Source organism: Homalodisca vitripennis, chromosome X (assembly GCF_021130785.1).
Source record: "Homalodisca vitripennis isolate AUS2020 chromosome X, UT_GWSS_2.1, whole genome shotgun sequence".
Classification (NCBI taxonomy): domain Eukaryota; kingdom Metazoa; phylum Arthropoda; class Insecta; order Hemiptera; family Cicadellidae; genus Homalodisca; species Homalodisca vitripennis.
The window spans coordinates 16,785,324-16,798,315 of record NC_060215.1 but is presented as its reverse complement, the minus strand read 5'-3'; positions in this window follow the sequence as shown (position 1 = coordinate 16,798,315).

Here is a 12,992-nt window from a genome sequence, read left to right as displayed (position 1 = left end):
AAGTCGTGCCGTACAGGAGGTGGCAAGTGACGTATACGAGTGCTGTCTCATTGTTGTCCTCCCTGTTAAAGAAAGGATACTACAACCTTTGAGGGCCTCTCGGAGAGGGTGAAAAAACGATGTCTCCTCGACCGAGTCCTCAGTGCACAACCCTTTTTTATTTATTCCGAGTGTTAATTATTTCCTATACTGGCTTTCGCCGGTGAGACAAAAAAATGTTAATTACTTTTGCCGAGTATTCGTCTTCATTTACCAAACACTCCCCTTCTTGTCATCTGTTGTCCCTTTCGTGATTGCCGACTGCTATCTTTAATTGACTCGTTTTTTTCTTGCGAATAAATGCTCCCTTCCTTCTATTTAGTTTTTTTCAAAGGAGGCGATGAAATGTTATCAACCCGACTGGCCTTATTGAGAAGTGGGCGATTGTTTTCTGGTCACTTCAAGCCTTTTTATCTCACCCTCCAAATAAATTCCTTTGTCCCTCCTTAATTGCTTAGTTAAACGTCTAAGTTAATTGAGTTTCCAGTTTTATTCTCGATTGTAAGGGGAAATTGAAGTGTTGATAATTCCATAAAAGTGACAACAAATAACCAAACAATGACTTAGTAAATATACGTAGAAAGGCTTCGCTTCGGTTTCCTCATATGGTGAATACCAATAGACAAAACCAGTGGACAAAGAAACCTCTGAACTGTCACTACGTCATGGCGTTGCCTTCCTACGATCTCGATCTAGCACCTCGCTTTGTTTAAGATTTCCTTTATATTGTTGTCGAAAAAAGATATGAGTCTCCTAAACCGCATATAGGTATCTGACCAAATTAGGAAAGCTTAACTTACATGATATACTTACACTATATTTCTTACAATGTTACGTAATGACTTTTTACAGCACGAGGAAAAATTTAGACGTAATCGAATCCAAATTGTCACTTGAGATTTGTTAGTTTTGTCACAGTTGTGATGTTGTTTGGTTCGTTACCGAAAGGATACTGACTACAAAACCAAATTAGTCAACTACTAGTAATCGCTTATTGACTAATATACGTTTTGTGTTATGTTTAATTTTGTTGTATACCTGAGTAGAATACTTTATAATGTTCACGTCTCACTTTGGTTAGTGGCTGTGACTGATAAAGTTATTACGTAATAGTAAATTACAGACTCTTGACTACAACGGTGCAGTTATGAACGGTACTATAGGGTGAGAGTAAGGGTATAAGTATCAGTGCAAAGTACCGAGCTGTTTAGTCCGAATCTAAACTAGCAGAACCTATCTGACCACAGCACCTTTTTCAAAATATTGTCGAAAAATGTCAAAGAGGAGGCCGGCCTCCCCTTAGAAAGGCGCATTGTAATAAGTAAAACACGCAATTGATTACGGATGATTACAAATCACCGCGGATGCAGCAAGAAATTGTTGTTAATTATTGTCTACTGTAACATAGAGCTTCAGTCCTCAGTCAAAGTCCTTCATCTATGATCAAAGTTTTGGGTGTAATATGTGGAGATAGCAACATGGAACCGCATTCCTATGTGCTATAATCCATAAAATGATAACAATAAATATAATCTACCAACCAGAAATTCTTCCATGAAGAAATTTCTGGCAAACTGTTACTACGAGCAAATTTTATGTCAAGTTATTGAGAAAAATCATTCTAAATCGATATAGAGTGAAAATTCTTTTAATTCCAGAACATGGATATTTAAAATAGAGGTTTACAATCATCCAAATTTTTATTCAGAGAAAGAACAAAATACATCGACTTACAATGAGTATCTTTATCACAAATATATCCAGTACATAATACTTTTTTCTAAGTAGTCTCAGTATGTTTTCAAGATTGTATCGGAAGCTTAAAAGTATGCCCATTGTAAGTCGCATTACTGTATTAACCCCGAGTACAGTGGAAAATAGTTTTTTAGTTTGTTGAGAATTGACAAGAAAACAATTCTCTGGTCTTTTTCGCAAAATACCATAGTCAATTTGACTACTACTACTGAAAGTTGCATATTTAACTAATTTAAGTTAAAAAGACCTTTTTAAATCGGTAACTTAAAATTTACCGATGTAACAGCAGATACATACTGATATACTATCAGATAGTTTAGTATAATAATAGTCTTCTCCTGAAGGATTTTAACTAAAATTCTAAATACATAAATTACCCGATTTACTATCTGTGGTACTACCTTTTTTTCAAATTGTCAGTTTTTCTACCGATTTCCATAGGAGTCCAGGAAGTCTAGTTCTAGTTCTCTAAATGTCTATTGCAATCGCTATTCTATTTCAATTACTTTTTCTTCGAAGCATATTAAAGTTAACAGGAATAAACGTTATTCATTACAATCTATTTAAAAATACTGAAAAACAAAAAGTACAGTACAATATAAGAAAATAACGAATAAAAAGATACTAGTTATAAAATCATAAAACGTGTTTCAAATCTGTTTGTGTAAATATAAAACAGTTGACATGAATCTTAGATGGCCATATATGTACGAGTATATGGTGTAATAGTATAAATAATAATAATTAACATTTGTCATTGTTCATGGGGATGGAAAAGCTGACTTCATTGGGCACAAGTGAGCTGTTGTATTTTTTGCACTTCAGGACTTGCCACAAGCACGTAGTATAACTCTGTATGTTTTATGAAAATGATATATGCCTATATTTATTTAGCTGTCCTACTTGTTTCTAAGTGGTCAGAGGCAGGACACCCACGTATATGCTGAACATATATTTTTTCACCTACTAATTCTCAACCATGATTTGCCAATGGGGTAGTGTAGCGGGTATGGTGGTTATCGCGAGGTACTCGAATCAAGCAACGTCGAGCGTGGCTGCAACTTGGATGGGTGATCGCTGAGCGATCCTGTCCTTGCAAGCAGCTCGGCTGCCCGGCCATTGTGGTGTTTCGGTAGTCACCTTTAAGCCATTGGTCACCAGGTTACGTGTTATAGAGAATTTATTAGCCCTAACTTTGGCTGGTAGAACAAGACATTCTTTACTTTTTACTTGGGTGAACTCCTCGTCATTTATTGATCAGTTATTAATGTTTGTGTATGCTTAACCTTCAGCTTTTAGACACCTGAAGAAGAGAATGGACTCTAATCCTCGAAACGTAATGTCCTCTTTTCGTAACACATAGCGGTGGAAAATGTATGAAAACTTGATGCATACCAAATTATTGTCGTTAATTCTAAACAAAAACGATTAAACACATTATTTGTACAAAGTATTTTATAACTGCTGGTGATGGGTTATTGTCGAGTTTTCCAAGACAACACCAATTACTTGAATGCACACTTACTCGTGCATCCTTACCCGCATTCTATCGTGTGTCGAAGTGTCGAAGTGACGCAAAGTGAACAGAAGTCTCACAATACGCGGCGCCGATGGCAGACGGAAGACAAGTACGCCCGTTTTGCGAGTGCTTATCGGCGACACACAGTTTCACTACGGGCGACCCCACACCTTTACACCCCATCTCCGTCCCCGACCCCACCTCTATCCACGTTTAATTAAAATTTCTTAGTCTCACAGCAATGATAATTAAAAATAAGTCACACTGTGCATATTGATTGGAGTAGGGCCGTTTTGCCACAACGTAACTGCTTTCAGAAGGGGGATTTTATCACTCACCTGGGAATGGTAATAGAATCTTGACTCCATCTGCGAGATAACGGAGTCTGCCATATGCTTTATGATGCTGAAGTGTTGCCCAAAATACAATTTTATAATTTCGAAAAATAGCAAATATTGAAGTACATATGGAAATATCTGTTAAGTGTCCTGAAAACTATGTATATTGGGTACAGTGGTTACCGAGTCGGGCACCGATAAGTGTGCAGCTGCTTTGACGTGTGACCGCTGAACAATATCGTTCTTGCAGCCAGCCTACCCGGCCACTATAGTCTTCTTCGGCCATTGCTCCACTGTTTCACAAAAACTTAGTACAGCATAAGTAAGACGAAATGTTCCACCTTGAAGTTATCAAAAATTAAATTTTTAAAATGTTTAATACAACTAATCAAATATCGAAACAACTAATTAGTAGGGCTTCAAAGTAAGCCGTGAAGGCCATGAAAAGCCAGGGTACTCTCGGGTCCGAGTCTACCCGGTGGGGGCCATTTTTGGCCTCAATTTGCAACCAAATCTGCATTTAATATTAGTTATCAAATCTACAAGATTCCATAACGGTGTCTGAAAGAATGAATTATATCATATGAATTATATATTATGCAGATTTTCTTAAATATCTACGGGCTCAGTATTTTTACTGTTACAGACTTTATTTGACTAGTATTGAAACAACCTATTATCGTTACGTAAATAAATTTACCATATGTAATGAAATGTTTGATAAAATCAGATTCACTTAAACCCACAAAAATCCCTAGGTAGATGAAGTTGAGGTTTTATGATAAATTACCTATTATATTATAAAGGCAATAAAATCTGCAATATCATTTCCATTGTCTCTGACGTGTGGAGGAAGAAGTATGTATGATAGACGTATTTTCGAAATAATACTATGTCTAATGCGGTTGTGTATTAATGGAAGACGATCAAAGTAAAAGTAACAAAAACATTTCAAGAATAAAAAATCTATTTCATATAACACTAACTTTTTAATCAAAACACCGACATGGTAAACAAACATTTAGCTATAGCAAGGATTTAGCTGTAGTGTTCACGTCAATTACATTTCTCTAGCGTAATTATCACTATCTTAAATATGTAACTGTAAAAGCCTAAGTAAAGCTATGTACTTAGATTTTAGTTCTAGAGGTGCGCACTTATGCTGTGGTAATTTTAAATTAAATGTAGCTTGTGGTTAAAATATTTAAATTAATGTGTATAGTTCTTCTATAATAGTTTATTACGTTATGGTGTAAAGTGTGAATGTTCAAAAAGATATTATACCATATTAAGCATTACTTATTGGTGAAAAATCGGAAATTTCCAAGGTATTCAAACCAACAAAACATCAAATTATTTTGAAGTGAAAATTAAAATTGTTGAATATGGTTGATCACAACGAATAGCTTAAAATTTGCTTCTTCTCACTGTTTACTGTGGGTAGAAGGAATATTGACTTCGACTATTGTAATGTTATCTCTAGAGAATTTTATTTTGTCATAACTATTTATTACGAAATGATTTTCATTATTGAGAATAGTGGTGCAGGTTTTGAAAATACTGCCACATGTTGTATAATAGAAAACGTTTTGAATTATAAATTATAAAAAACCGAACCCTACATGATTCGTAAAACTATGTATACAAGCAACAACACAAATCTCAAATACGTCTTTAATAATATTATATGAAATACAAAATTGAGTTACTATTGTTACTTATTTTTCGGTTATATACGGACCCCATTAGATAGTTTATAACTGCATAACTAATTTTGTTCACGACTGGTTGAATGTCATTATTTAGTTATTTTTCATTCAATAACAAAAAAGAGATCAAAACATCAGTATTGGTTTCTTACCACATTTTATATTACGTCAGATGAGTTAAGTAAAAATTGTAAACACGACTAAAAATGTATTTTTTATTAATAGACTAGATTATATGTCAATGAATTATCCAGAAATTTAACACTGTAAATTATCCACTTTTCGTGCTATCAACTTTTTAGATAAAACCAAAAATATCTAAGAGGTGCTAAAAAAGTTAAAAAATAAAATACTTTCACTTGGATAAGTTTTACCTATTTTCATACAAAATATTAACGTTCGTTAAAAATACTCTATTGACTCGCACTTAATCTTGAACGTATCTCTTTCTAAAATCACAATTTTTAATGATGTGGCAGGATAAAGTTAGACCTAACTATTTACTGTTCAGGTCAATTCGGCCTTCTCCCCCCCCCCGCCCAACAAACCCGCTGATCTCCACCCGTCCTACTGACCTCCAAGGAAGTTCTTCTCCTCTTTTTTAATTTGGCCTACTTCTTCAAGTAGGGGAGATTCGTGAGAGGAATCGCAAAAGACAAGTCAGCAGGGAAGGGTGCCGAGCGATGGGGTGGAAACGGATGGTTTGAAATCTCAGCGCCCCCCGTCTTGAATAACATGGTCAGTTCGGCTCCAAATTCAATTTGGGGTCAAATGGCAAACAACGTCAATAAGAGCCCCTTGTAAGATTACTTTTCCATGTATCAAAGTCCCTGAACATCCACTTTACATTTTCCTTAGGGACTTTCTCCCCTTTGATTTTGTACTGAGTCTATGCTGGTAACATATTCTTCAATCTGTTTCATGTTACCAGTGTAAAACCACCCTTTCCTGTGTTTCTGCATTGTTTCAAACAATTTTTGCATTGGGGTGCCAACCTACTTTGTTTAAACTAATATAATCTTTAGGCACTAATGTGGCTGAAATTAATTGGTTGATCTCTTTGACGGATCTGATCGATCCCATGACTTTAATATGTCCTTTGGTTGTGTTAATACTTAGGGGCTTTCCTCAACTAGAAGGTAAGTAACAGGGGATAAGGTATTTGAAACTTGAGAGATATTACCGAACAAAACAATGAATGAATGGATAAGCTGGTTATTCTGATACAAGTTTAGGAACACATTCCCTTTTTTACATATTAGACTATAGTTTATTAATTTACTACAAATCTATTTAATCATAACAATAACGTACTCCATCAGCATGCCGTTCCTTAAAAAATGTTCCTAGGACGGTGGATGATCCAAACATGTTCCTAGGACGGTGGATGACTCAAATATGTTCCTAGGACGGTGGACGACTCAACCATGTTCCTAGGACGATGGATGACTCAAACATGTTCCTAAGACGGTAGACGACTCAACCATGTTCCTAGGACGATGGACGACTCAAACATGTTCCTAAGACGATGGACGACTCAAACATGTTCCTAGAACGATGGACGACTCAAATATGTTCCTATGATGGTGGACGACTCAACCATGTCCCTAGGACGATGGACGACCCAAACATGTTCCTAGGGCGGTGGATGACTCAAACATGTTCCTAGGACGGTAGACAACTCAAACATTTTATTAGGACGGTGGATGACCAAACATTTTCCTAGGACGGAGGACGACCAAACATGTTAACATTATCCATCTCATTTAATCAATCCTGGCCTATCTACAATTAATCAGTATTTTGTAACGTATCATTTTGTAAGAAGTCTCATACTAAATATATATTTAATATCCAACAAAATGCTATTTTGTTTTTTGTTTCAAGTATATACAGTACTTTTTGGATAATTAAACGATAACATGTGAGTAACACATGCAATATAAAAAAATCTAAAACGTCTTATAAGTTTATCTTTTAAATGAGCCATCTCCAATAGTCCATGAATAAAAATGAGCTCATAAAGAAGCATGACGTGTAGCATTGCTCTTAAAGGACTATAATCAATATAGCCAGTACGGTGGGGTCTTCATTAAACCACTGACAATGTGGCCATAACCCCTACAATTAACTGTATAAGCCGTATCCTCACAGGTATTTACCCCACAGAGTAGACGCGTGGAATGACCAATAGATCTTCAATAGTACGTATTGGAGTTGAGGACGTGTTCGATTAAGGTGACGGGAGGACAGCCTGAACCTGACGTTGACATGGTTATATACCGTTCGTTTTATAACGGTTCGTTTCTACCATAAATGTTCAGCCTGTCAGTGGGTATTGCAGAATCGTGTTGCCATTTGGTTCAGAATGATACCATATCGATCAAATCGGATCGATCGTGAAGAAGACGTTCTACTAATCTAGTACATTCCATTAAAACTTACATTTACCATCTTATAATGAAAATTAACCCATTTAATTTGGAACGTAATATATTTTGGTAATGTCTTAACCAAAGGAAACACTTTCATCCGTTCTTATAATATAAGTATTGACATTTTTTACATATGAATTTCCTGCTACCAGCTACGCAGTATTGTATTGTACCAATCGCTGTAGGAACTGTTTAAGCTTAATTAATATGTTCTACGTAAAGCTTGGGGCTGAGATATATCTGCAATAACTGCAGATTCATTAGCTCAAGCTCTGGAAGAAATATACTTCACGGACACTTGCCCTAAGCGTAGTATGGGTGAGTTTTTATATGTGAAGGATTTGTAACTTCAAATACAGTACAAAAGACACATGGCTTCAAATATATCCTATTGATAAATTAGATGCTTTTAAATGTAGTGGAAAACAAATAAGAATTCAGATGTCGCATTGCCATACGTTACTCAAATACGAGTAATAGACTTGTGATTCAAGTAAAATTTAAATGGAAAGTGGTACAAAATGTATGCACGACATGGAGTTTGAAAAGCAAAAACCAGGTACGTCTTCAAATGATATGCTGCTTTAAAAATGCGTTATCAGCTAGATGCGGTTTAAAATCATGAACGAATGATATGTTTTAAAGGTTTTATAAATGTATCAGATTTATAATGAATAAAATGTGGAATTTATGTGATACTTATTTGATTCGGCTTGATAAAGGAAGTATTGCTACAAATTTATTTAAGATGGTATTTGGCTATAAATATGGCATTACCGAGATATGGCACCTTATGTGGTCTGAACGACATTTAACTACAAAATGTAGTACGAACGAAATTTGCTTTTTTATCGTATGGTCTGTACGTGGTATCTAACGTCGTATGAATAAGATTTGACCAGATTAGAATGTAATACGGCAATTGGTATCTAATTTAACTCAAGCACTGGTATGGCTTCAAAAAATAGATGTATGAGTTCAAAACTTTCAAGAACGAGATTTAATTTTGAATGTATTACAGTCGAAATAGCTTTTTACGTAACATGAATGAGTCAGTTTTAGATATTCGAGCAGTAAAGTGAATTATAATATTGATGATTTGGCCGTTTAAATAATGTAAAAAAACATTCCTACATTAAAATGGTAAAAGTTTATATTTATATTGAATCTAAAAATTATTATAAGAAAATGTCTCGGTAATATTATAAAAACACACACACACACACGCGCGCGCGCGCGTGTGTGTGTGTGTGTGTATGAGTTTATTTACAGAATATACTAACTAAAATATATAAATAATTAACGTTTTATTTTTAAAATCAGCACACCATTATATTTTCTTTGTTTGAAAGAAATTGGGTTGGAGCTATCTTAATTACCTCGGTGTTATACATTGTATGAGTCGTAAACTGAATCGCTTTTTTTCAAAATGTATTTTTCAGTTTGTATATGATTGTGAATGTTGACAGTTGACAAAGGCAGTTCACTGAGCTTTTACGGTTCGATGAAAACCGTTGTCGAACTCCGACAAATCACTTAGAACGATCCACGGAGTAGAGCGGGAGATAGGGAGATGACAAGTAGGCGATTTAAAAGTATCTCATCGGGCCGGATGAGTGTTCGGCTTTGAAAGCCCGAGTAGGAGCAGAGCGGCGCGGGCGGGTGGGAGAGCGGAGAGCGGTGAGCGGTGAGCGGTGAGCGGTGGCGGCTCGTCGAACGGCGCATTATCGTGAGCACTGAGGACTGAGGACGGGGATGAAGAGCTGAGCGATCTCAAGTCCAAGTCACAGTCTGTCCGTCTGTATGTATTGATTAATCCGGCTAATGGGAAAACAGTATGCGCCACAAAAACTGCGGGACCAATATGATGCATTATCCCGAGGCTGCGCTCGCTCCACCCATTACCAGAAATGAATAATCAACGATGATCCCTCTTCCTTCTTGCCTTGCTTCGCCACCCTCCTCTGCACTCCTTACCAAATCAAATCACCTTTCATATTTCCTTCCGCACTGCTTTTACTTTATTCTTATTGTGATTAACTGTTGTTTTTCTTGATTAGTTATACTACTCGAACAGATTTTCTGTTTATAAACCAATACCATTTATACTTACTTTCCAGAAAAGTAAGTATGATCAGTAAGTATTTAAAGTTATTTGTGATTACAAATATACGTATTCACTTTTTATACAGTGCAAATGCGTGAAATAACAGCACACAATTCATATAAATTTTCAGAAAAGTAAGTATGATGAGTAAGTATTAAAAATTATTTTATGCTTACAAATGAACACATATTAACGTTTTGTATAGTGCACACGCGTAAAATAACAGCGTGCAATTCATATAAATTAGGAAAAACTAAATAAATAAATAAAAATTTATTTGGTAACTAAATAAAAGTATTAATGATGAAATCGATTTTCCTATTAGTTAGGGAGCAAAAGTATATATTATATAGCATAATACTCCATATTGTATTATTCGATTGAATTTATATTTTGTGGGTCAATGAAAGTGTCTCTATCCGTGGATTTACTAGTTGGATCACCTGGGATCCACATCTTTCATTTTCAAAAGTAAATTAAAAATCAAACACTTTACACGATTCTGAAATCATTTCATATAATTTACACCACTTACTTACACAGACAATCTAATGTCTAAGACCGGGTGTGTGAATTTTCCAAAAATAATAAAATTGTTATGGATATTAATGAGATATTACGGTTATATCTATGAGTCTATATTCTCATATAGAAATTAGTAATTCTTACAAAAAATTATAACTGGCCTTTTTTATTTATTTTTCTTCTGAATACGATAAAGAAGAAGTTTTAAATAAGTAATGTGTTTACTTAGAGCAGAAAAAATATCCGTTACCTTATTACTGAATTAATGTTATTGTAATAAATGCACAAGAATACAAGACTAAGCTCAAGCAGTTAGGTTTCCAAAATATTGAATGTTCAGATACTGTTATACAAGCGGTCTATATTGATTTATTGTTAAACTGTATTTGTATAAACATTGTATTTTCTCATGTATACGTTACGACGTATGAGAAAGTTCAGGTTGAATGTAAGAAAGGACCTAATGGTCCTAACTTTGCCTGTCACAATAAAGAATGTAATCAATCAATCAACGTACTTTGGTTTTTATTTATTTCTGTACATTCCAACGGTCAAGAACCAATACTCAGTAACAACCGTGCACCATATGAATATCACTTACAGTTTACGATAATGACATGAAAGCTTTATCTTCAACGGAATGCACTGAAATAGATGGAATAACACACGATATTTAAGGATGTGTGATAATGAGACAAATATAATGAATAACACTATTAATGATATACATTAATAAATAATTTAGCAAAAATAATATATACTCGTTTGCAAATGTAAAAACAAAATAAGTATAATGTAATAACAATAAATAAGTACCGATAAGAATACAACAATCATAACAGAAAAATAAATATAAATATGGTTCGAGTTAGTTCTTTAATGATATTCAGACTTATAACTATGCAACATATCTAAAATGTATAAATAAATTGTAGCAATGGCTGAAATCCAAAATGCACCGTTAAATATTAGACGCTCGTGTACCAGAACACAAACAAATAACGCATGATTGTTGGTGTACTGTTTTGCAGAAATAAAGCTTTGGACTGTCTTTGAAATTTTTCACTATATTCCTAGAAGATTTTATATTCTTGACAAGAACTTAAAACTATATTCTTGAACATAATGCTGGTGATTGCCATATTTCTTTTACTACAGCAGTTAACGTGATTTATGGACAAACAATATTATGAAAAAAAACTTAGAAGATGATTTCGTATTTTTGGTAGATATTTTGATGAATTTTTCAAACATATATCCGAAAAATACCCTCCCTTCTAAAAGACACGAACATTCTCTTTTTCAATTATGTCGAAGATTATGAGTAAAGTACATTCATGATTGCGATGTTCATATTTGTTTTGTACATTCATTTTTCCGTACAAAAGGAATTTATGGAATTTTAACATATTTTTCAGGTTCCCATTTTAAACAGAAGGAGAACCTTATTCCTTCTTAATGCGGTCTGTGTGCGATACGATGTTGTAAAACTGAAATTCTGTTGGTATATTAGACATATATCTGTTGTATAATAGGTTATTATTTTTAAAAAATACTGCAAATAAATATTAGGCCTGAATTCCAAAGATAATATATATATATGTATATATATATATATATATATATATATATATATATATATATATATATATATATATATATATATTCATGAATGAGACGTAACCATGAAAAACACAAAAATAACAATTTTAGTTCACCTTTAGACTCCCCTAATAAAGATAATTGGTGTTTTTATTTCACCTGCTTTACTAAAGCACGAGTTTCCTCCATTGAATATTCAAGAATAGCGGAGAAAATAAATATATTGAGTTCTTTAATGAGATGTATGGGTGATATGATGGCAGCAACTTGATATAGAAGTAATAACATGGTTAAAAGTTGTTGAAACAGTTATTAGACTGCTCGTCACATTGTGCGTCCTGATCATTATAAACTCTTGCTGTCAGGATTTCTTCGATGATGTGACGCATACGTTGTTAGCTGACTTTACTCTGGCGAGACGTCTTTTGTCATCGCTAGAAATCAAGAAGATGCAAATAGAAATGCTACTGATCCCTACCTTGTAAGGGTAAAACTAAAGTACGGTAATAAATTGTAATTGCGTCATATTTTGTGAACGACATCGAACCTAAAAATGTTTTTTTAGATATATACATGATGAGTCTGATGACAATTAAGGTTAAGTAAATCTTAAAAAAATAGGGACCATTCAAATGCCCTTATAGTAGTTTTTAAATTTCACTGGTGTTAAACGTATTAACACATGGTATGATTTGGGATTCATGGATGTGTATTCACTGGCATTAAAGCATTCAAGAAGCCATATCATATTATACATAAAATATAATGTGCAATAAATTACAAATTATAAAAATTATAAAGTGTCATACTTGGAATTTCCTCTGAAAATATATAAGGGGAGTGGAAGCTTAAAAGGTTAATTATTTAAACATAAACATTATATTTGGAGCTTTTAATGGACGAAATTAAATATTTGAGTAATCTTCTTATTAGCCAACAACAATTAAATTGTTTTTTTATAAA